The 1112-nt window shown below is 40.8% G+C and overlaps 1 long non-coding RNA gene across 1 annotated transcript in view; it reads left to right on the forward strand.

The window, feature by feature from the left end:
* The window catches only part of LOC135106158 (uncharacterized), a 13067-nt gene extending 12665 nt beyond the window's left edge, over positions 1 to 402 (forward strand). Inside the window, exon 3 of the long non-coding RNA XR_010271141.1 lies at positions 1 to 402. This exon is cut by the window's left edge and continues 685 nt beyond it. This is a non-coding gene — a long non-coding RNA (uncharacterized LOC135106158).
* The last annotated feature ends 710 nt before the right edge of the window (positions 403 to 1112 follow it).

A 1112-nucleotide genomic window follows, 5' to 3' on the forward strand; every position in this document is an offset into this window, starting at 1 on the left:
CAATTTAAACGAGACGAGTGGTATATCATATATTAAATCAATTAGAAATGCAAGAAAATAATTATAATGGTGAATGAAATAAGAGTATGAACAGGAACGAATAAAGACCTACCGTACTAAACTCTCGTAACTCTGAGACGTTAATACAAAGGACGTTAGTTGTAAATAAAGTAATAGGCAATTTATGGCACACCCACACAGATTAATCCTGCTCAAGTCATTCACCTGAAGTGCTGATGATTCATGGGAGCGATGCTGAAGGCGGAAGTTGTGTTGTGAAGTCTCAAAAATGAAAGCCCTCCTTCACTCACATGTCGGATTGATGCCACAAGTACTAGTCACTGAAAATGTCGAGTGGATGTAAATGAAAAGAATCCAAAATGTAATTCGCTCAAGAGAAAACTCCTGTCATTCCTAATTCACTGTATTTTGGATGAACGCAGACACTTGGAAAAAGTGTCTGAACAGTAAGTAGTATTTATCGAAGTCCAAATATGTCTTTTCGACGTGAAATACAATGTTTAGAACTTTAATACTACTAAGGCTAGGCATCTTGACAGTAATAATCAGATTCATAGTTAACTTGTAAAGGTCGAAAGTACGTACGCAGAAACAGGAAGCTGACCATTTTCTCTTTCTTTAGGCTGCCGGTGGGTGCGTCCGTGCGTGAATGTGGGCATATGGTGGCGGCGCGTGTGGGGCAGTGGGTCCAAAACGAAACTAGCCGGAAATTAAGTCTTTCTGAAACTGAGTGAACCGGATATGAAGTGGGTCTGAAACGAAATGCTTTGGAACGGAGGATCGGCCCGTAGAGGTGATTCTTTCTTTTTGTTTTCAGGGAGCAGGGGAAATGTCCGTATATGCGAAGATTGGGCTGCAGAACGCGTTACAAAGAGAGAGAGAGAGAGAGAGAGAGAGAGAGAGAGAGAGGAGAGAGAGAGAGAGAGAGAGAGAGAGAGAGAGAGAGAGAGAGAGAGAGAGAGAGAGAATAACTCGTTATGACTACTACTACTACTACTACTACTACTACTACTACTACTACTACTACTACTACTACTACTACTACTACTACTACTACTTGTACTACTACTACTACTACTACTATTACCACC

This window comes from Scylla paramamosain, chromosome 13 (genome assembly GCF_035594125.1).
Source record: "Scylla paramamosain isolate STU-SP2022 chromosome 13, ASM3559412v1, whole genome shotgun sequence".
Lineage (NCBI taxonomy): Eukaryota > Metazoa > Arthropoda > Malacostraca > Decapoda > Portunidae > Scylla > Scylla paramamosain.